Source organism: Pseudophryne corroboree, chromosome 5 (genome assembly GCF_028390025.1).
Source record: "Pseudophryne corroboree isolate aPseCor3 chromosome 5, aPseCor3.hap2, whole genome shotgun sequence".
NCBI classification, from domain to species: Eukaryota; Metazoa; Chordata; class Amphibia; order Anura; family Myobatrachidae; genus Pseudophryne; species Pseudophryne corroboree.
In genome coordinates this window covers 756,880,919-756,905,035 of record NC_086448.1, presented here as the reverse complement: position 1 = coordinate 756,905,035, position 24,117 = coordinate 756,880,919, and the positions used below count along the sequence as shown (strand labels likewise).

Genomic DNA, 24,117 nt, shown 5'->3' with positions numbered 1-24,117 from the left:
TCGGAGAGGAGCGGAAGACAGTTGCTATAGCAACTGTAACAATATCCGGCAGCACGCTGCTTACTCTATGTGCATAGAGCCGCTGCCGATGGGTTACACTCACACTGTCCGTGCTGCCGGCTGATAACAGTTGGTCGGCCGTGGCATCCCTTTAGCACGGACAGTGTAACCCATCGGCAGCGGCTCTATGCACATAGAGTAAGCAGCATGCTGCCGGATATTGTTACAGTTGCTAAAGCAACTGTCTTCCGCTCCTCCCCGCGGTAACGCCCGTCATACTCGGTAGCATCTAGTACTCCTGCCCCGCACCACAAGAACAGACTGCCACAAGCTCACCCCACATATTACACCCTGCCCCCCACGATAACAACCCCCGTGCAATTGTAAGAGCTTCAATGAATATATAAAGTGGGAGGGGGGAAATACTTAGGGGGTGGGGGATCATTAAATCTATACAGTGGGGGGGGGGGGGTGTATATTTAAATATGTAAGAGGTAGAGGTGATGGGTTGCTGGAAGGGGGAAAGGAATGACATATATATAATACACTAGTTCGAGGCCCGTCAGAATGACGGAACATCGTAACTGTAATGTCAGTGCCGGTGGCTGTGTGCACCCGAACGGAGCAACACTTTAACTACTCGATCAAGCACCATATAGTCACCGCCAGCACGCAAAACACTTGAATTCCCCCCATACAGGTGAGGAGCAGCATTAGTCTTTTATTACATAGTGTGTGTGTGTGTGTGTGTGTGTGTGTGTATATGTGTGTGTATATGTCACTGCATTCCATTCCACACACAGGAAGCCTCAGTGTCCGTAGAGAACAGTTCACATCCCCTTGATGAAGTCCTGTGCCATAGGACGAAATGCATTGGGACTGGGACTTGCTGCTTAACCCTGAACTTCCCAGAGTGGACAGATAAGCTGTTTTTATTTGTTTTTCCTGTACGTTTGCTACCTGCATTTGCTTCAGGATTATACCTCTATTTGTCATACTTTTGTATGGGATCGGGATTTGCTGTTTTAGCCTACTTTCCCAGTGGACAGATAAGCTGTTTTTATATATTTATCCTGTACGTTTGCTACCTGCATTTGCTTCAGGACTGCTATTAAATTGTCTTTTAATTTAACCAACATCTCATTTAGTTTCTGGGACCAGCAAGGTTCCTAATTAAGAAGTATTTGGTTTATGCAGTACACACTATGTTTCTCTTTTTTTCTTTTTTAATTTACATGCATCAAAGTGTCATCAGAATAGAAGACGTTTAGAGAGATAAGTTGTTCTCTGAAATATTTTACATTATTTCACGTCTCACATGGTGAATTATCACACATTTAACTATTCTTATGCCAAAACACCAGTAGGCGCTCTCGTGCACTTCATTTTGTATATATATATATATATATATATATATATATATAGTGGTCGAAGTGGGCTGGTATGCGGCGGTATGGCATACCGGCACTTCTCCACAGACCAGGAAGGTTTTTTTTTTATCACACTCCTGCTATGGCCGAGCATGCTCATGTTCCCCCCACCGCTGCTCCCAGTCACGGCAGTTGGTGCCGGAGCTCTGAGCCACACTACTCCCCAGCAGTTACGGCGGACACACAATCCCATCTCCCTCCACCAGCAGCCGCTCGTGCACAGTGCACAGTGCCTCGATTCCTCCAATTATTTAACCTGGCGGCTGCATAGACGCTGGCGCTCGGATCCTCCTGCTGCCGGCCTCCTCTACGGGCTGTGCCTGGGTCTGCGCCGCAGGACTCCCTGCAGCTCAAGCTAAGGTTGACTGGACATGGCGGTGGTGAGTGACTGCTGGAGAGCCTGGGCCCTCTGGCCCCTCTTCATTCCCCATGTGTGTGGAACTTGCCTTTGTGTGTGTGTCACCCAGTGCTCCCCTACCCCTGTTGCCCTGTGTGATGACACCCTGTGCCCTCCTGCCCATGTATGGTGCTCTGTACACCCCCTGCATGTGTGACACCCTGTCCCTCATGTTTCGGCTCATACTGTCTGCTATAATGTGAATTTTGGCTCATTCTGTGTGCTATAATGTGAATGTCGGCTCATACCGTGTGCTATAATGTGAATTTCTGCTCATACCATGTGCTGTAATGTGAATTTCGTCTCATACCTTGTGCTATAATGTGAATTTCGGCTCATTGTGTGTGCTATAATGTGAATTTTGGCTCATACCTTGTGCTATAATGTGAATTTCGACTCATTCTGTGTGCTATAATGTGAATTTTGGCTCATACCATGTGCTTTAATGCCAATCTTGTCTCATACCTTGTGCTATAATGTGCATTTTGGCTCATTTTGTCTGCTATAATGTGAATTTCGGCTCATACCGTGTGCTATAATGTGAATGTCGGCTCATACCGTGTGCTATAATGTGAATGTCGGCTCATACCGTGTGCTATATTGTGAATTTCTGCTCATACCATGTGCTGTAATGTGAATTTCGTCTCATACCTTGTGCTATAATGTGAATTTCGGCTCATTCTGTGAGCTATGCGGGTAATTCCAAGTTGATCGCAGCAGGATTTTTGTTAGCAATTGGGCAAAACCATGTGCACTGCAGGGGAGGCAGATATAACATGTGCAGAGAGAGTTAGATTTGGGTGGGGTGTGTTCGATCTGCAATCTAATTTGCAGTGTAAAAATAAAGCAGCCAGTATTCACCCTGCACAGAAACAAAATAACTCACCCAAATCTAACTCTTTCTGCACATGTTATATCTGCCTCCCCTGCAGTGCACATGGTTTTGCCCAATTGCTAAAAAAAATCCTGCTGCGATCAACTTGGAATTACCCCCTATAATGTGATTTTTGGCTCATACCATGTGCTGTAATGCGAATCCCGTCTCATACCTTGTGCTATAATGTGCATTTTGGCTCATTCTGTGTGCTATAATGTGAATTTCGGCTCATTCTGTGTGCTATAATGTGAATTTCGGCTCATTCTGTGTGCTATAATGTGAATTTTGGCTCATACCTTGTGCTATAATGTGAATTTCGGCTCATTCTGTGTGGTATAAAGTGAAAGGGCACCAGTACTAGATAGTATAAGGGGGGGTGGTATTCATGTGACCGGCGGTCGGGAGACCGACGGTCACATGACCTTCACCGACATCCCGCCCCCTCACTATCCCGATGGTCGGCATGCCGACCAACAGGGACTATTTCCACTCGTGGGTGTCCATGACACCCATAGAGTGGGAATAGAATGGTCGCCACCGAGCCCGCAGCGTGCCCCTCCCCGCCAGGATCCCGACGTCGGTATCCTGCCGGGATCCTAGCGTCGGTATGCTGACCGGCGGTCTCCTGACCGCCGGTCAGACATACTACACCCATAAGGGGTCCTACTACACTGAAGGACACACACCCTTTTGAGTGGCCACTCCTGCTTTTCCGGAGCGCGCGCACCTTAGGCGTGCGCATAGTTGCAACCTTTACTTTTACATACACCCAGTTCAAAATTTCCACTTCGACCACTGTATGTGTATTTATATATACAGCACCTGTCTAAAGTGCCCTGGGCCTCCTGAAGGCTTAATCCAGCCCTGGTCTAGCAGTTCTTGCGCACCCTGGGTAGATTGCCTGCAGCATTACAGCAGCAATCTGTCCTGAAGTTCCCACTAAGAGTCATCTGGATGGGATGTACTAACAATAAAATGTGATAAAACTAGTTTTCTGGGATTTACCGCATTTCCTGTATGTATTAAGACTCGGTGTGTGGTTTGGGAAGGCAGGGGGGCGCAGCGTGCGCCTCTCCTGCTCCTCAGTCCGGTCTCCAGCGGCGGCGCGGGTATCTTAAATCAAGTGCCGGTTCATGAGCCAATCAGTGCTCGCGGACCGGCAGCCAATCAGGAGCAATGCCAGAGTCTTTGCTTTCTATGTGCGGCGCCATCTTTCCGAAGAGATCACCGGGAAGATGGCGCCACTGACTGGCTACAACACAGGCATACTGGGGAGGGGTAGCAAACTGGGGGCCCTATCGGGCCCCTTCAGCAGCACCTCCACCAATGAACGTCTTTCGGCGTTTTTTGGGCGTTTTTAGAACATGGTGACGACACTGTAACACAGAGATTTTCAACCTTTTACAACTCGCGGCACACTGACAAGATTTAAATATTGCCAAGGCACACTCAAATATACTGGTGATGCATGGTGCAGTTGCGTGTCCTAGGATGTCATGTCGCAGCTTCTCCATAGGTAACACCTGAGCCACATCTGAGAAAGCCAGAAGAGCCCAACACTGCCCGGGCCCAAAATTAGAACTGTCTCTGCAACCACTAAACCCACCAGTATTGATCGTTCCAGGGCCTCAGTAGTGGCAGCACGCTGACAGGCCTGGCTCTGCTTCTATGGCGGCACACCTGGAGACTGCTCAGGGCACACTAGTCTGCCACGGCACAGTGCTTGATAAACACTTCTGTAGCATATGAGGAATGAAGGAGAGAGAAGAGCACCGGCCACCGCCGCACATACTCCCAGCTCTGGTCTTCCTGACGGATTAGCTGCACTTGGTTCTGCAACCTCCCTGGTGTCAGCTGCGGCGTGGTAAGGGAATGAGATCACCAGGCTGCGGCTGTTATTATCAGGCTCCCTCCACCACAAGGTGAGTCAGGGGGATGAGGAGGAGAGGGGAGATAATGGAAATCGCTGTAATGTGATCCTGGTGTGTGACTCTGAAATGCGCCTGGTCCTGCTCCTGTCCCCCCCCCCCCTCCCCGTCCTGCCACATAGGGGTGATTGGACAGCAGATCCAGCACTGGATTCCCCTGTCCAATCACATCTGCCTCGCTGACACGTGTGTTCTTTGATGTGTGCTGAAAGAACGTCCCTGGCAACGAGGCACTTGTGTAGGTGCCGCATTCCCCCACTTTATTTAATGGGCTTTTACAGCCCACTGCTTGGCCCCGCCCCCCGCTTTATCCCCATTCCAATTGTCAGCGGGAGGCACTGCTATCAGTGCCTCCCAAACTAATTTACTGTATTAAAATTATTGGAATAATATAAAGAAAATACTTATGACACAGAATATGTCATAAGTATCTTCTTTGTATTACTTTAATCATTAATGACAGGGGAGGCACTGCCTCCCCTGACTGCACGTCCCTGAAATCTATACATATAATAAACCTGTAAGGGTTGTGTCTGTACATAGACATTTTTGTGAGAGAATTATACTTCTAGGGACGGTTTATGGACCATCCAGACAAAAAAATATAAAAGAATAAAGTGAAATTTAGTCTGTCTGTCCGTTCTGGCATCACGCAAAAACTACTGTATGAATTTATATCGCATTTTCACTATTGTATAGCTTAGTGACCTAGAAAAGGACTGAGGTATGTATGGTCTCCATCTGACATCAGGGAGAGGAACAATAAATGAAAAAACCAGATGCTTGCAGTGTGCAGGCTCCTCAATTCCAAAAGGGATGCGGTTATGTGACCGGCAGTCTCACAATACCGGTGCCGGCATCCCGAACACTGACTAGCCCGCCGGTTGGCATGCCGACCAACAAGGATTATTCCCATAGAGTCGGAATAGAACCTGTGATGAGCCCTCAAGGGGCTTTGTTACCAGGGCCGGATTAAGGGCCACATGGGCCTGGAGCTGAAAATATTCAAGGGCCTATTGTGAGAAATGGGGAGGTGTGATCAGTGCTGTGTGGGTGTGGCCAGAGCCATGTGAGAGTGTACACCCCTACTCTGTCAGCCTACTCTGTCAGCTCCAGTGTCTCCCTAAATATGTATAAATATAAAAAATGGCATCATTTTGTGAGAAAAATAGAAATAGAATCTTAATAGTTATGATTTATGGCTGACCATGTGGCCAGCTACTGGCTAGTGATCATCATGCTGTCATGATGATGGGCCTATTTTTATGAGGAGGCCTGGAGCTGGAGCTCCATCCGCCCCATTGTTAATCTGGCACTGTTTGTTACGCTCACCCCCCGCAGGCCATCTAATAGAGGGATCCCAGCGTCTGTTTGGTGACCGCCAGTCACCCAATACCAGCCCGTCCAAAATAACTATACAGTATGAGTGGAATTATTAAACTCACTTAGGGGGTAAATCAGACCTGATCACTAGGCTGCGTGTTTTGCATCCCTGCGATCAGGTAGTCGCCGCCTACAGGGGGAGGGGGAATTCGCTGTGCAGGGGTGCGACTGCATGTGCAGAGAGCTGCACAAACAAAAGTTTGTGCAGTCTCTGCACAGCCCAGGACTTACTCAGCCTCTGCGATGATCGGGGCCGGAGCTGACGTCAGAAACCCTCCCTCCAAACGCCTGGATCCTCCTGCATTTTTCCGGACACTCCTCTAAAACGGTCAGTTGCCACCCACAAACGGCCTCTTCCTGCCAGCTTGTGATTGCCCGTGCGATCACTTTGTTCGCACCATCCCGTTGCAGCCCGTCGCTCCCCGTCGCTGCGGACCAACGCGCCTGCGCATTGCGGTGCATACGCATGCACAGTTCAGACCTGATCGCCCGCTGTGCGAAAAATCCACAGCAGTGATCGGGTCTGAATTAGGCCCTTAGTGCAGCTGGACTTCCAGCGTACAGCACTGCACCCAGTTGGTGTTCCAGTCATGCTTCTGCGGAACTTGACTCTGCCCAAGTTATACAACAAAACCCTACTTAGTGTAGGGGGTGCAAACCCATGTGCACTGCAGGGGAGGCAGATATAACATGTGCAGAGAGAGTTAGATTTGGGTGGGTTATTTTGTTTCTCTGCAGGGTAAATACTAGGGATGTGCACTTGAAATTTTTCGGGTTTTGGTTTTGGGTTCGGTTCCGCGGCCGTGTTTTGGGTTCGACCGCGTTTTGGCAAAACCTCACCGAATTTTTTTTGTCGGATTCGGGTGTGTTTTGGATTCGGGTGTTTTTTTCAAAAAACCCTAAAAAACAGCTTAAATCATAGAATTTGGGGGTCATTTTGATCCCAAAGTATTATTAACCTCAAAAACCATAATTTCCACTCATTTTCAGTCTATTCTGAATACCTCACACCTCACAATATTATTTTTAGTCCTAAAATTTGCACCGAGGTCGCTGGATGACTAAGCTAAGCGACCCTAGTGGCCGACACAAACACCTGGCCCATCTAGGAGTGGCACTGCAGTGTCACGCAGGATGGCCCTTCCAAAAAACACTCCCCAAACAGCACATGACGCAAAGAAAAAAAGAGGCGCAATGAGGTAGCTGTGTGAGTAAGCTAAGCGACCCTAGTGGCCGACACAAACACCTGGCCCATCTAGGAGTGGCACTGCAGTGTCACGCAGGATGGCCCTTCCAAAAAACACTCCCCAAACAGCACATGACGCAAAGAAGAAAAAAAGAGGCGCAATGAGGTAGCTGTGTGAGTAAGATAAGCGACCCTAGTGGCCGACACAAACACCTGGCCCATCTAGGAGTGGCACTGCAGTGTCACGCAGGATGGCCCTTCCAAAAAACACTCCCCAAACAGCACATGACGCAAAGAAGAAAAAAAGAGGCGCAATGAGGTAGCTGTGTGAGTAAGATAAGCGACCCTAGTGGCCGACACAAACACCTGGCCCATCTAGGAGTGGCACTGCAGTGTCACGCAGGATGGCCCTTCCAAAAAACACTCCCCAAACAGCACATGACGCAAAGAAGAAAAAAAGAGGCGCAATGAGGTAGCTGTGTGAGTAAGCTAAGCGACCCTAATGGCCGACACAAACACCTGGCCCATCTAGGAGTGGCACTGCAGTGTCACGCAGGATGGCCCTTCCAAAAAACACTCCCCAAACAGCACATGACGCAAAGAAGAAAAAAAGAGGCGCAATGAGGTAGCTGTGTGAGTAAGCTAAGCGACCCTAGTGGCCGACACAAACACCTGGCCCATCTAGGAGTGGCACTGCAGTGTCACGCAGGATGGCCCTTCCAAAAAACACTCCCCAAACAGCACATGACGCAAAGAAGAAAAAAAGAGGCGCAATGAGGTAGCTGTGTGAGTAAGATAAGCGACCCTAGTGGCCGACACAAACACCTGGCCCATCTAGGAGTGGCACTGCAGTGTCACGCAGGATGGCCCTTCCAAAAAACACTCCCCAAACAGCACATGACACAAAGAAAAATGAAAGAAAAAAGAGGTGCAAGATGGAATTGTCCGTGGGCCCTCCCACCCACCCTTATGTTGTATAAACAGGACATGCACACTTTAACCAACCCATCATTTCAGTGACAGGGTCTGCCACACGACTGTGACTGAAATGACGGGTTGGTTTGGACCCCCAACGAAAAAGAAGCAATTAATCTCTCCTTGCACAAACTGGCTCTACAGAGGCAAGATGTCCACCTCATCATCATCCTCCGATATATCACCGTGTACATCCCGCTCCTCACAGATTATCAATTCGTCCCCACTGGAATCCACCATCTCAGCTCCCTGTGTACTTTGTGGAGGCAATTGCTGCTGGTCAATGTCTCCCCGGAGGAATTGATTATAATTCATTTTAATGAACATCATCTTCTCCACATTTTCTGGAAGTAACCTCGTACGCAGATTGCTGACAAGGTGAGCGGCGGCACTAAACACTCTTTCGGAGTACACACTTGTGGGAGGGCAACTTAGGTAGAATAAAGCCAGTTTGTGCAAGGGCCTCCAAATTGCCTCTTTTTCCTGCCAGTATAAGTACGGACTGTCTGACGTGCCTACTTGGATGCGGTCACTCATATAATCCTCCACCATTCTTTCAATGGTGAGAGAATCATATGCAGTGACAGTAGACGACATGTCCGTAATCGTTGTCAGGTCCTTCAGTCCGGACCAGATGTCAGCATCAGCAGTCGCTCCAGACTGCCCTGCATCACCGCCAGCGGGTGGGCTCGGAATTCTGAGCCTTTTCCTCGCACCCCCAGTTGCGGGAGAATGTGAAGGAGGAGATGTTGACAGGTCGCGTTCCGCTTGACTTGACAATTTTGTCACCAGCAGGTCTTTTGAACCCCAGCAGACTTGTGTCTGCCGGAAAGAGAGATCCAAGGTAGGTTTTAAATCTAGGATCGAGCACGGTGGCCAAAATGTAGTGCTCTGATTTCAACAGATTGACCACCCGTGAATCCTTGTTAAGCGAATTAAGGGCTCCATCCACAAGTCCCACATGCCTAGCGGAATCGCTCCCTTTTAGCTCCTCCTTCAATGCCTCCAGCTTCTTCTGCAAAAGCCTGATGAGGGGAATGACCTGACTCAGGCTGGCAGTGTCTGAACTGACTTCACGTGTGGCAAGTTCAAAAGGTTGCAGAACCTTGCACAACGTTGAAATCATTCTCCACTGTGCTTGAGACAGGTACATTCCACCTCCTATATCGTGCTCAATTGTATAGGCTTGAATGGCCTTTTGCTGCTCCTCCAACCTCTGAAGCATATAGAGGGTTGAATTCCACCTCGTTACCACTTCTTGCTTCAGATGATGGCAGGGCAGGTTCAGGCGTTTTTGGTGGTGCTCCAGTCTTCTGTACGTGGTGCCTGTACGCCGAAAGTGTCCCGCAATTCTTCTGGCCACCGACAGCATCTCTTGCACGCCCCTGTCGTTTTTTTTAAAATTCTGCACCACCAAATTCAAGGTATGTGCAAAACATGGGACGTGCTGGAATTTGCCCATATTTAATGCACACACAATATTGCTGGCGTTGTCCGATGCCACAAATCCACAGGAGAGTCCAATTGGGGTAAGCCATTCCGCGATGATCTTCCTCAGTTGCCGTAAGAGGTTTTCAGCTGTGTGCGTATTCTGGAAACCGGTGATACAAAGCGTAGCCTGCCTAGGAAAGAGTTGGCGTTTGCGAGATGCTGCTACTGGTGCCGCCGCTGCTGTTCTTGCGGCGGGAGTCCATACATCTACCCAGTGGGCTGTCACAGTCATATAGTCCTGACCCTGCCCTGCTCCACTTGTCCACATGTCCGTGGTTAAGTGGACATTGGGTACAACTGCATTTTTTAGGACACTGGTGAGTCTTTTTCTGACGTCCGTGTACATTCTCGGTATCGCCTGCCTAGAGAAGTGGAACCTAGATGGTATTTGGTAACGGGGGCACACTACCTCAAGAAATTGTCTAGTTCCCTGTGAACTAACGGCGGATACCGGACGCACGTCTAACACCAACATAGTTGTCAAGGCCTCAGTTATCCGCTTTGCAACAGGATGACTGCTGTTATATTTCATCTTCCTCGCAAAGGACTGTTGGACAGTCAATTGCTTGGTGGAAGTAGTACAAGTGGGCTTACGACTTCCCCTCTGGGATGACCATCGACTCCCAGCAGCAACAACAGCAGCGCCAGCAGCAGTAGGCGTTACACGCAAGGATGCATCGGAGGAATCCCAGGCAGGAGAGGACTCGTCAGAATTGCCAGTGACATGGCCTGCAGGACTATTGGCATTCCTGGGGAAGGAGGAAATTGACACTGAGGGAGTTGGTGGGGTGGTTTGCGTGAGCTTGGTTACAAGAGGAAGGGATTTACTGGTCAGTGGACTGCTTCCGCTGTCGCCCAAAGTTTTTGAACTTGTCACTGACTTATTATGAATGCGCTGCAGGTGATGTATAAGGGAGGATGTTCCGAGGTGGTTAACGTCCTTACCCCTACTTATTACAGCTTGACAAAGGCAACACACGGCTTGACAAATGTTGTCCGCATTTCTGGTGAAATACTTCCACACCGAAGAGCTGATTTTTTTGGTATTTTCACCAGGCATGTCAACGGCCCTATTCCTCCCACGGACAGCAGGTGTCTCCCCGGGTGCCTGACTTAAACAAACCACCTCACCATCAGAATCCTCCTTGTCAATTTCCTCCCCAGCGCCAGCAACACCCATATCCTCCTCATCCTGGTGTACTTCAACACTGACATCTTCAATCTGACTATCAGGAACTGGACTGTGGGTGCTTCTTCCAGCACTTGCAGGGGGCGTGCAAATGGTGGAAGGCGCATGCTCTTCACGTCCAGTGTTGGGAAGGTCAGGCATCGCAACCAACACAATTGGACTCTCCTTGTGGATTTGGGATTTCGAAGAACGCACAGTTCTTTGCGGTGCTTTTGCCAGCTTGAGTCTTTTCAGTTTTCTAGCGAGAGGCTGAGTGCTTCCATCCTCATGTGAAGCTGAACCACTAGCCATGAACATAGGCCAGGGCCTCAGCCGTTCCTTGCCACTCCGTGTGGTAAATGGCATATTGGCAAGTTTACGCTTCACCTCCGACAATTTTATTTTAGATTTTGGAGTCCTTTTTTTACTGATATTTGGTGTTTTGGATTTTACATGCTCTGTACTATGACATTGGGCATCGGCCTTGGCAGACGACGTTGCTGGCATTTCATCGTCTCGGCCATGACTAGTGGCAGCAGCTTCAGCACGAGGTGGAAGTGGATATTGATCTTTCCCTAATTTTGGAACCTCAACATTTTTGTTCTCCATATTTTAATAGGCACAACTAAAAGACACAGTGGTAGCTACAGCCGTGGACTACCGTACTGTGTCTGCTGCTAATATAGACTGGATGATAATGAGATGAAATCAATATATATTATATCACACTAGTACTGCAGCCGGACAGGTAGATATATTTATTATGTAATGACTGATGACGGACCTGCTGGACACTGTCAGCTCAGCAGCACCGCAGACTGCTACAGTAAGCTACTATAGTAGTATGTATAAAGAAGAAAGAAAAAAAAAAAAAACACGGGTAGGTGGTATACAATTATGGATGGACGAGCGACTGCCGACACAGAGGTAGCTACAGCCGTGGACTACCGTACTGTGTCTGCTGCTAATATAGACTGGATGATAATGAGATGAAATCAATATATATTATATCACACTAGTACTGCAGCCGGACAGGTATATATATTTATTATGTAATGACTGATGACGGACCTGCTGGACACTGTCAGCTCAGCAGCACCGCAGACTGCTACAGTAAGCTACTATAGTAGTATGTATAAAGAAGAAAGAAAAAAAAAAACCACGGGTAGGTGGTATACAATTATGGATGGACAAGCGACTGCCGACACAGAGGTAGCTACAGCCGTGGACTACCGTACTGTGTCTGCTGCTAATATAGACTGGATGATAATGAGATGAAATCAATATATATATATATATAATATCACTAGTACTGCAGCCGGACAGGTAGATATATTTATTATGTAATGACTGATGACGGACCTGCTGGACACTGTCAGCTCAGCAGCACCGCAGACTGCTACAGTAAGCTACTATAGTAGTATGTATAAAGAAGAAAGAAAAAAAAAACCACGGGTAGGTGGTATACAATTATGGATGGACGAGCGACTGCCGACACAGAGGTAGCTACAGCCGTGGACTACCGTACTGTGTCTGCTGCTAATATAGACTGGATGATAATGAGATGAAATCAATATATATATATATAATATCACTAGTACTGCAGCCGGACAGGTATATATATTTATTATGTAATGACTGATGACGGACCTGCTGGACACTGTCAGCTCAGCAGCACCTGCAGACTGCTACAGTAAGCTACTATAGTAGTATGTATAAAGAAGAAAGAAAAAAAAAAAACACGGGTAGGTGGTATACAATTATGGATGGACGAGCGACTGCCGACACAGAGGTAGCTACAGCCGTGGACTACCGTACTGTGTCTGCTGCTAATAAAGACTGGATGATAATGAGATGAAATCAATATATATATATATAATATCACTAGTACTGCAGCCGGACAGGTATATATATTTATTATGTAATGACTGATGACGGACCCGCTGGACACTGTCAGCTCAGCAGCACCGCAGACTGCTACAGTAAGCTACTATAGTAGTATGTATAAAGAAGAAAGAAAAAAAAAAACCACGGGTAGGTGGTATACAATATTATATATATATATTATATACAATTATATATATATATATATATACATTAAACTCACTGGTGGTGATTATTAAACTGGTGGTCAGGTCACTGGTCACACTATCAGCAACTTGCAAGTAGTACTCCTAAGCAGACAATCACAATATATATTATACTGGTGGTCAGTGTGGTCACAATGGCAGTGTGGCACTCTGGCAGCAAAAGTGTGCACTGTACGTTATATGTACTCCTGAGTCCTGCTCTCAGACTCTAACTGCTCCCCACTGTCAGTGTCTCCCCCACAAGTCAGATAATACAGTCACACTATCTATCACTTCAGCAAGTAACTACTAGTACTCCTCCTAATGCTCCCCAAAATTACTACTGTGTCTCTCTCTACTGTCTCACTCTCTTCTCTATAAACGGAGAGGACGCCAGCCACGTCCTCTCCCTATGAATCTCAATGCACGTGTGAAAATGGCGGCGACGCGCGGCTCCTTATATAGAATCCGAGTCTCGCGATAGAATCCGAGCCTCGCGAGAATCCGACAGCGGGATGATGACGTTCGGGCGCGCTCGGGTTAACCGAGCAAGGCGGGAAGATCCGAGTCGCTCGGCCCCGTGTAAAAAAAACTGAAGTTCGGGCGGGTTCGGATTCCGAGGAACCGAACCCGCTCATCCCTAGTAAATACTGGCTGCTTTATTTTTACACTGCAATTTAGATTTCAGATTTAGCACACCACACCCAAATCTAACTCTCTCTGCACTTGTTATATCTGCCCCCCACTGCAGAGCACATGGAGCCTAATTCAGACCTGATCGCTCGCTAGGGTTTTTTTGCATTGCTGTGAGCAGATAATTACCCCCTACGGGCGGTGACTAAGAGTTGGTCACAGCAGCAAATTTGTTAACAGTTGGCAAAACCATGTGCACTGCAGGTGTGGCAGATATAACATTTGCAGAGAGAGTTAGATATGGGTGGGTTATTTTGTTTCTGTGCAGGGTAAATACTGGCTGCTTTATTTTTACACTGCAATTTAGATTTCAGTTTGAACACATCCCACCCAAATCTAACTCTCTCTGCACATGTTATATCTGCCCCCACTGCAGTGAACATGGGGGGTCATTCCGAGTTGTTCGCTCGTTGCCGATTTTCGCTATACTGCGATTAGTCGCTAACTGCGCATGCGCAAGGTTCGCAGAGTGCATGCGCTTAGTTATTTTACACAAAAGTTAGGTATTTTACTCACGGCATAACAAAGCTTTTTCATCGCTGTGCTGATCGTAGTGTGATTGACAGGAAGTGGGTGTTTCTGGGCGGAAACTGGCCGTTTTATGGGAGTGTGCGGAAAAACGCAGGCGTTCGAGTTGCAAAACGCAGGAGTGGCTGGAGAAACGGGGGAGTGGTTGGACAAACGCTGGGTGTGTTTGTGACGTCAAACCAGGAATGAAAAGGACTGAGCTGGTCGCAATGGCTGAGTAAGTCTGGAGCTACTCAGAAACTGCAGGGAATTATTTAGTAGCAGTTCTGCTAATCTTTCGTTCCGAATTCTGCTAAGCTAAGATACACTCCCAGAGGGCGGCGGCTTAGCGTGTGCAATGCTGCTAAAAGCAGCTAGTGAGCGATCAACTCGGAATCACCCCCATGGTTTTGCCCAACTGCTAACAAATTTGCTGCTGCGATCAACTCTGAATTAGGCCCATAGGGGAGTGTATTTTTGCTTTGCTAGTGTGCGATCGCATGTGCAGCCGAGCACTACAAAAAAGTTTTTTGCAGTTTCTGAGTTGCCCAGAAATTACTCAGCCGCTGCGATTACTTCAGCCTGTCCGGGCCCGGAATTGACGTCAGACACCCGCCCTGCAAATGCTTGGACACGCCTGCGTTTTTCCAAACACTCCCAGAAAACGGTCAGTTGACACCCACAAACGCCTTCTTCCTGTCAATCTCCTTGCGATCGGCTGTGCAAATGGATTTTTCGTAAAACCCATTGCTCAGCAATGATCTGCGTTGTACCCATGCGACGCACCTGTGCATTGCGGTGCATGCGCATTTCTGACCTGATCTCAGCGCAGCGAAAAAACCTAGCGTGCGATCAGGTCTGAATGGCCCCCATGGTTTTGCCCAACTGCTAACAAATTTGCAGCAGCAATCAGGTCTGAGTTAACCCCTTAAAGCATACTTGCCTACTTTTGGAAAAGCATTTCATGGTGACAGTAACACCTATCAGCGCGGACATGTACTGCTACATCTGAGAGGCGTGTCATAAACATGACTTACATCCAAATGTTAATGAGCCCCAAAGTTAGTAAGATCTACTTGTTGAAGAAAATACACTTATATTTTGCAGAATTTATTGTGTATTGTGCTTTACAAGAGGTTCCATATACTGTAAGTGGCCACGAGAAACTTTATTTAAAATGCATGTAGCCATAGCCATAGGGATAATTTTGCCTTATTATAACCAATGCAGTGAAATTGCACTGATATTCCCATTTGAATGTATATATCCGTGATTTATTTCCCCCCCCCCCCACCCCCCAAGAATGTAACAGCTGCATAATGGGGTTAAGGTGCAATCAGGGAGATTGCTGGACTATTCAGGGAGTCAGGGAGATTGCTGCTATTTCAGGGAGTCTCCTGCAGAATGAAGGAGGGTAGGCAACTATGGGGCCAATTCAGACCTGATCGCTAGGCTGCGTTTTCTCACAGCCTGCGATCAGATCTGAACTGCGTATGCGTATTTTCCGCAGCAACGGGAATCGTCGGTTAGCGACGGGATGGTGCGAAAGTTCGAAACGCACCGGTGATCGCAAGGAGATTGACAGGAAAAGGGTGTTTTTGGGTCGCAACTGAGCATTTTAAAGGAGTGTCCAGGAAAACGCAGGAGGGACCAGGCGTTTGGAGGGAGGGTTTCTGACGTCAGCTCCAGCCCCGATCATCGCAGCGGCAGAGTAAGTCCTGGGCTGAGCAGAAACTGCACAAAGTTCTGTTTGTGCAATTCTGCTACACATGCGATCGCACCCCTGCACACACAATACCCTCCCCCTGTAGGCGGTGACTACCTGATTGCAGGGATGCAAAAAACGCACCCTAGCGATCAGGTCTGATTTACCCCCTATGACCCTGCCACATCAGTGTTAGCAAAACAGCTGTACAGGATTCAGCATATCATCACTCAATGAGCATATGCACACAGAAATATATATTTACATGCTGGTCTGCTTTGGGTCCATTTGCATGACCACGCCCCTTGCTGTGCTTTGCCTTTGTGAGATAGCGCCCCCTTCCCCTCCCCTCATCCCCCCTCTCCGGTGGTAAGTGGAGATGCATTCAGAATACGGTTGCTTGCATGTACTCATTTAATGACCATACACAGTGCAAATTCACAAAAAAATATGCTACGCAGACAGGAGTATATTCAATTCTCAGCATTACCCTATTATGCAGTAAAACACCCTGTTGTTCAGAAAAATTAAAAGTGTTTCTTTGTTTCTCTCAGTTTCAGAAAATATCCTCAGATCTCCTCACTCTTAGAGTTGGTTTATATACTCTTACTTTCAGTTAAAACTTTAAAGGCTCTTAAAAACATTTTTGCGATCCCCCTTCATCTCCTCACAGCAGGGATTTCACTGGAATATCATAAAAGATAAACGTGGGAAATATATAGCGCAACACGGATTATTACAGATAAAAAATATTGTATATAACAGTTTGCTGCTTACATGAGAAGTATGGGGGTCATTCCGAGTTGATCACTCGCCATGGATTTTCGCAGCGTAGCGATCATGGCAGGACAGGGCTAATCTGCGCATGCACCGCAATACGCAGTACGATTACACAGTGGTTCATTACCCAGCGATGGCTTCTACGACAATTCCGTTCGCACAGCCGGTCGAAAGGAGATTGACAGAGGCCGTTTGTGGGTGTCAGACCTGATCGCACGCTAGGTTTTTTCGCTGCGCTGCAATCAGGTCAGAACTGCGCATGCGCGTGCACCGCAATGCACAGGCGTGTCGCATGGGTACAAAGCAGATCATTGCTGAGCAATAGATTTTACGAAGAATCCATTCGCACAGCCGATCGCAAGGAGATTGACAGGAAGAGGGCGTTTGTGGGTGTCAACTGACCGTTTTCTGGGAGTGTTTGGAAAAACACAGGCGTGTCCAGGCGTTTGCAGGGCGGGTGTCTGACATCAATTCTGGAAACAAAAACACTGAAGTGATCGCAAGGACTAAGTAAGTTCAGACCTACTCAGAAACTGCACAAAATGTTTTTGCAGAGCTCCGCTGCCCACGCGTTCGCACACTTGCAAAGTGAAAATACACTCCCCCATGGGCGGCTACTATGCGTTTGCACAGCTGCTAAAAGTAGCTAGCGAGCGATCAACTCAGAATGAGGACCTATATTAGAGGGCTTAAAGAACAAATCATTAAAAGCTGGACCTCCTACCAGAAATAGGATTGTATTGGGTGCATCAATGCACAGTGAACCAGATGGGTCCTTTCGCTGAGTGCAGACTTGTCTCTCCATCCCAATTTCAAGATAAAGTCCAAATCCAAGCCCCCTAGGTGGCAAAGAGCGTTTCAGTCACTTTTCAAACAAAGCCATTTGAAAAAGACTGTTGAGATTGAAACGCGTCAAGGCACTGGACAGTGTGTGTGGCCAAAACTGCAGCAGGGTTGCTACCATTTGGCTTGTCAGATGTCAGGTACTTTTCTTACTAGAGCCCCCTCTTGCCCCTTTGAATGTCTAAAAGCCCATCATGCAAGCAAACAAAATAGATTGGACAAAGGTGTCTGTCTCAAATTGCCCCATTGCCTGAGCTGTGTTCCGTTCATCTTCTGAATGCAGGTCAATGTACATACCTTTATTAAGTGATCACAAATAATATACATTATCATACTAATGGGAAGTCATTTATGAGATCAAACTCATTTGGGAACTAATACAAGAAATGTTAAGAATCTGGCCTGTGAGATGTTTTCTGTAGTTGTGCAACCATAACTACTGTATTTAGAGCCTAATTCAAGGTTGATTGCAAAACAACATTTTCCTGTAGTAGGCAAAACCATGCGCACTGCAGGTGGGGCATATACTGTATATGGTGTTCAGAGAGAGTTAGATTTGGGTTGGTTATTTTGTTTCTGTGCAGGGTAAATACTGGCTGCTTTTGTTTTACACAACAATTTAGATTTCAGTTTGAACACACCCCACCCAAATTTAACATTCTCTGCACATGTTATATCTGCCCCCCTGCAGTGCACATAGTTTTGCCCATTAGAGGAAAATGTTGTTTTGCAATCATCCTTGAATTAGGCCCTTAGTATAAATGTAATAATCCTGTAAATCAGTGGTCCCTTTACCAAAAGAAAGTCATCAGGGTGGTTTTCTGGGTACTCAGAACCCCACCTGAGTGCGCCAGTGTCCAATCATAGGATTCCAGATGGAAAATCCAATACTAACATCATTTGGGTTAATAATGCTATTGTTATATGAAATGTAGGTTGTGGACAATAAGTCAGTTAACTCTATCCTGAGAATGGATGAATTAAACACTTCACACTTTTGTCCAACTCCACATGAGCTCACTGAACATTGCTTATAGGAGAACGTCCCATTACAGCTTAGTTATGGATACGCAGTGCAAAAACACGCAAAATATACTTCGCAATCAGGTCATCCCATCCCTACTGTAATCAAAAGTATTTTACACATTTTTCCCCCCCATTACTCTTATCATGTTTTTTTTTGTTTTGTTTTTTTACATAAATGACACAATTGTAATTATATTTAAACTAAAGTATATTTATTTATTTCTTGGCTTATCTTTTATACTACAGCTTTGCTAGTCAGATATTCCTGAGTTATAGTTTTCTAGAAAGCATTCTTTTTGTTTGTCTGAACCTATTTTGTGGCTTCTGCGTTCTCATATCTCTATAAATCTCGCTATTATACTACATAGTCCTTTGAAACTGCAAAAGTCTTTATGTAAAAAGAGGGTTGACAAAACCGTGCTATTTAAGTCTTGGCATTACTCCCATTCAGACCACAAGCGATACTGAGAATAAAACTAGCACACTATAGCGACAATAGAATTCTTTCTACAGCTTCCAGTTTCCTCTGGTTCCTTTTGTATAAAGCAAGCCACAATACAGTGTTTTCCTCTTCTACATAAATAATATCCAGTTAATTATCACCCAATCCGGGTCCAATTTATTTCCTTTGTGGTCTTTTATTTTTGGATGCGAGAGAGCTACAGAAACGAGGAATAGGGAATGTAGTTCTGTTATTCATGAATCCACTGTATGGTGAAGTAATGCTTCTTTCAGACGGCAAATGCCGGATCCTACCCGGTAAGACAAACGTGTAGTTACCGGGTGGGATCCGGCATTTGCGCTCCGCTGCTGGCTTTCCGACCCGGCAATATACCGGGTCGGTTGCCATAGCAGCGGAGGGAGCAGCAGCAGCAGGGGCGGGGGTGGAGGCGGCGCCAGGAGATGAGCTCATCCCCTGCGCCGCCTCTCCCTATGCTGTGAATGGGAACCGCGTTGCATCGACACGGCTCCCATTCACACCGCACCTGACCCGGTAATCAACCCGGGTAAAACCCTTCTTTTTTACCGGGTTGAATTACCGGGTCAGGCGACCCGCTAAAACGACCAAGGACCTTTCACATCGCACACTGACCCGGTCGACACGGCAATATGCCGTGTCGATACCGGGTTATTTGTGCGATGTGAAAGGGGTATAAGACTCCCAGTCATGTGACTATTATCAGGACAGTCAATAGGTTACCTACTGTACTTATGGTACGATTGTATTACCATTAAACCTGGCCAAGATTTTTCAAGCCTTGGAGAGTGATAAACAGTACAAGGATAAGTACCAACCAGTCAGCTCCTAACTGTCATTTTTAAAAACACAGCCTGTAACATGTAAGTTAGGAGCTGATTGGCTGGTACTTTGAAAAATAGCATGGTGATACTCTCCAATGCTTGATAAATAGGGGCCTAATGGTATGATTACTATCCAGGGGCAGAATTTCATACCAGGAGCCCAGAGGCAAAACAGTTGTTGTTCCTGCTCTGGGGCACTTAAAGCAGAACATAGAGCAATGGAGGAAGTCAGGGTACCCACATCAGGGCCACCTCCTCCCATTGCGTCCTACATTTATATTTACGTCCCTGTTACTATCCATTACATTTCTTTTTTTTTTTTGCAGAGTTGCTGTAATTTGCATTTTTGGCAAATGTTTTTTTCCCATGCTTTTCTCCACTTTCCACATACTAGCACCTGTATTAGGATTGCAAATAACAGGATACTACAGATGTAGCAAACAGCAGTGCATCTTATGTGATAAGCTCTTAACTAAACACTAGTACAAAAGAAATGTGGTTTAAAAAATAAAAAAAATAAGTTAATGGGGCCAAAATCCCTTTTAATTTACTTTGAATAAATCTGCTCTATTTTTTGGAAATTGTTTTTATTTTTATAGTATGTCAAGGAATGGAACACAGTGACTTTACCAATCCTTTTCCAACTAACCCTGTTCCCAGAGGCTTACCTAGAACTTTGTGGGACCCATTGCAACATTGATGAAGGTGCACCCGCCCCAATACTTCTAGAGCAGTGGTTCTCAAACTTGGTCCTCAGGACCCCACACAGTGCATGTTTTGCAGGTAACCCAGCAAGTGCACAGGTGTATTAATTACTTAGACACATTTTAAAAGGTCCACAGGAGGAGCTAATTAGGTCACTTGGGATTCTCTGAGGAGACCTGCAAAACATGCACTGTGTGGGGTCCTGAGGACAGAGTTTGAGACCTGTGTTCTAGAGAGACACTTCTCCACAGCAGTTGTTTATTACAATTCACCTGCCTCTAATGTGTGTCAGGTGAATTACGAGAAGAGGATTACCACTGGAGATGCAGTAGTTACACAGCAATGAGCCAGTGCTTGAATACAGGACCAGAATGTATCACAATCACTGTAGCAGATAATGAATGTCCACAGATGTGAGGAAATACTAGGTACTTTATTGTAGCAGTGATATAATAATGTATGGCAAAGGAATTACAGTAACAATCCAAGGTACAATATGAGCAGATAGTAAATGGTTATCCAGAATGAGACTTGCAGCAAAGTAATGAAATAGTTGAACAAGAATCCAGAGTAATATAATCCACAGAACTCAGATTGCAGGATTTGCAAAATAAATCAGAAATGCATGCAGCATAGAGGAAGTCCACATTAATAAGTAAACACAAGTAATGAATGCTTAGAGCAGGAATTCCCAACCGTGGTCCTCAAGGCACACCAACAGTGCAGGTTTTAGTGATATCCAGGCTGCAGCACGGATGGTTAAATCAAAATAACTGAGCTACTAATTAAGTCACCTGTGTTGAAGGCTGGATATCACTAAAACCTGCACTGTTAGTGTGCCTTGAGGACCGTGGTTGGGAATGCCTGGCTTAGAGAATCCACAGGGCACAGTGAAAGTCCATAATACTTAGCTAAGGTATTCCTGGAACACAAACTGCCAAGAACAGGAGTTGTTGGATAACATGAACTGGCAGACCAGGTTTCTTGGCATGAACAGGCGTGAAGACTAAGACATCAGACAATGCCAACAGTTCAGGGAAGAAAATAGTATAATATCACCAGTGTGGAAGAACTCAGCGACACTAACAAATAAACAAAGCCAGGCTGGGAGTGTTAACTTTAATAACAAACCCTGTGCACCTGCTGAACTGCATGTACACAGAGCCTAAGGAACAGAAAATACACTGATGGATTGTTAATGTCAGCTGACACCAGGTGCATTCAGAAGAGAGGGAATACATGCCCCAACAGAATTATAACATTGTTAATGTTATGCCCTATAATAGTGCCCTAGCTCATTTTCATACCCTTAGTAGTGCCTAAGTTAATGTTATGCCCCATAGTAGTGCCCTAGTTCATGTTAAGTCACATTGTAGAGCTGCCATTACACATTCTGCATCACAGTACTCCCAATTCACATTGATATACAGTGTCCCCAGTTCATATTATGCCACACTTTAGTGCCTCCATTTCAGATTGTGCCACATTAGCGTGCCACAGTTCATATTATGTAACATTATAATGCACTCCAGTTATTTTATACCACACTACAATGAGCAGATCCAGAGGTATAACTAGATATATTGCAGGCCCCAAGGCAAAAGTTTATAAGGGCCCCTATGTACCGCCCAATGGTGAAAAATATATATAACACATGCAACTTTGACAGAGAAGGTGGGCCCCTCTTAGCTCTGGGCCCCATAGCAGCTGCACTCCTTGCACCTATGGTAGTTATGCCCTTGCCTGATCCCTGGGGTTGCCGAGTGATGAGCACCACATGTCCAAGGTACCTCTGTTGATCCCTGGCAGTCACTTATTAGTACCCCCATCATCAGTGCTGTAGAGAGCACTGCTGGCCTGGGTAAAATGTTGGGGGTATGGTCTAAAAAAAGTACTTGCAGAGACAAGGGCACATTAAGACCATCAGTCAGGGGCAAATCAAGGGGGGACACTGCAGCCCAGTACATAGCAGCTGGGCCGGTGAGAGAGGATACTGCTGCTATTAGTTCAGAGGGTGGCGGGCGGCAGATTTGTGCGCCTTCGAGGCCCCTCCAACAAGCCGGTCCCGGGAAATTAGTATCCACCCCACCTCTCGGTGGCCATGCCAATCTTGCCTGTGCCATCTTGCTTATGACGGCCTCTATCACTCATTTTGGACTCCTAGAAAATACAAAAGATGGAATATGAATGGTAACAGTTTAAATGTAATGGGAAATTTAAAGAAATCTCATGTCCTGAATGCCATAAATAGGGAACAATACAGGATGCTGCAAGTCAGTTAAGAACATTGCTGTATGTTAATTAGCAGAATTATACTAAAATAGCGGCTGGTGTGTTTAGTTTATGGAATCTGCTTACTGAACTAAGATTACATTCAGACAGGAAGTGTGTTGCCATAATGAGAAACACATCCATACAGCCCTACCATATAGATTTGATTTCACAAGGCCGACCCTTCTAGAGCATACAGATGCCTGCTTCCTGTTGGGAGCAGAACAGAAGCCACAACACATGGCTAATTATTATTTCAATTCTTGTGTGTGGATATTTATTTATGTATGTCTATTTCTGAACTACACATGGCTGATGGATGCCTAGAAAATCGTCTGTACAAGGTACATTTTTTGGCAATGTAAATAAAACAATTCCAGTTCCTTCTCTAGGAGAACATCTGTGCACAAGGAGGTTTGTTTATCATCAATCTCAGCATTTGGCATTTGACATATAGTAGGCATTACAAAAGACAGAGGTTTTGGCACCAGTTCATGGGATCTTTTGATATTTTATCCTACTAGAACTGGTAGGAACATCATCAACCTTCAGCTGTTTCTCTGAAATAAAAGAGGGGAATATACAGAACAAGAGAGCGTGGTTATGAATCTTAAAAGATTGATTTTATTTCGCAGCACGATTTAAACAAAAAAATGTTGATCCACCAGGAAATTTTTCCATGAATAAATATAGTTCCTTATTGAAGATTGTTTATGTTTCAACTTTTAATTGATGTTTCTCTCTTTCAAAGATGTTGGACACCAGGGACCTCTACCGTTATTAAGAATGGTTGTCACACTTTCTTAATTCTCCAAACCTTTCTGCCTGGAAGATATATTCTTGAGTATTTGTTTTCTAGAGGAAGACGATCATCATCTACAGTGAGGAATTCAGCTTGGGTGGCATTCAGAACTGTATGTTAAGGTGAAGTAAAGAACATTATTTACCTTCAGTGTGAAGTTCACCGGATCTGTTGGGCAGGTTGCCCATGTAATCTAGTGCAGACTCTCCTAGTGCTGCTTGTTGCACACTGGTAGGAGTGTTTTTGATACCCATCTTCTGGGGATTCCACAGCGTCATGGCAACAACAATTCTGTTACCTGTTTGGAAGTTGGAACACAATATTGCTGGACATATGAGACAATTTTCTCGATAACTCAGCAAGTGTGGCCCCAACATGGCCTAATAATAATCTAATCCAAATCAAATGGATCATTATTGGGCATGATGGATATGTTTGATGTCTCAAAGTAACAGCTACCAATTCATTTGTGCGTTATAGCAATCTCATTTGTTCTGAGTGTTGAAAGCTTGTTTATAATACAATTGGACCACCATTTTTAGTGTATCACTGGAAGGCCTCCACAGGACTTCAGGTGTC

At 46.0% G+C, this 24,117-nt stretch overlaps 1 long non-coding RNA gene across 1 annotated transcript in view; it reads left to right on the top strand.

The window, feature by feature from the left end:
• LOC134928448 (uncharacterized) overlaps positions 1–24,117 on the top strand; it is a 215,854-nt gene that overhangs the window by 109,237 nt on the left and 82,500 nt on the right. Inside the window, exon 2 of the long non-coding RNA XR_010177927.1 lies at positions 23,488–23,660. This is a non-coding gene — a long non-coding RNA (uncharacterized LOC134928448). The remainder of the gene's footprint in view (positions 1–23,487; positions 23,661–24,117) is intronic.